Consider the following 711-nt stretch of genomic DNA (forward strand, 5'->3'; position numbering starts at 1 on the left):
TCCACAATATTTATTTTTGAATAAAGTGTTTATATCAGTCATGGATCCATCTTCAGACCCCCAACCGGTCAACGAACATTGACTGCCCACTAACCATTCCAGACCCTGTTAGTAGTTTATTGTTGTCAATGAACAAAATGAAGTGAATGAAGGAAGAAGAAATGTAAATCCCATCAATATTTGGTGTGGCCTTTCCATATATTCTTCCGGGTACACTTGAAGATGGTGTTTGGAAGAACTGGGCAGGGAGGTTGTTCCTGCCGCCATCTTGGAGAGCTAAGCACTTTCGTGGATGTTGCTTGCTCCAATCCGTCTATCTCTTCATGTCATCCTAGACAGACTGGATGATGTTGGGATCAGGGATCTGTGGGGGCTGGATCATCACTTCCTGGACTCCTCCTCCAAAGAGCAAAGGTCACACCAAATATTTTTTAATTTTTATTGTTTTGTACAAATAACAACATAGAAGAAATACAATGGGAGGATCAAAAGGAAGAGGGAAGGGAATGGAGAAAGTGAGCGAGGGAAGAAAGGGTGAACATGGAAGAATAACAATGAGAAGTCCAGTTGAGTCTGGATGAAGCCCATCAACTTGGTCCATTTTCAGTAGGCTGTGCATTCCGGTACAGGAACCAGGGCAAAACAAGGAGGGTGGGATCGCAGATATGTACAGGAGGAACTGGTGGATGGGGAGAAATGGAAAGAGGGGGA

This window comes from Leptodactylus fuscus, chromosome 6 (genome assembly GCF_031893055.1).
Source record: "Leptodactylus fuscus isolate aLepFus1 chromosome 6, aLepFus1.hap2, whole genome shotgun sequence".
Lineage (NCBI taxonomy): Eukaryota > Metazoa > Chordata > Amphibia > Anura > Leptodactylidae > Leptodactylus > Leptodactylus fuscus.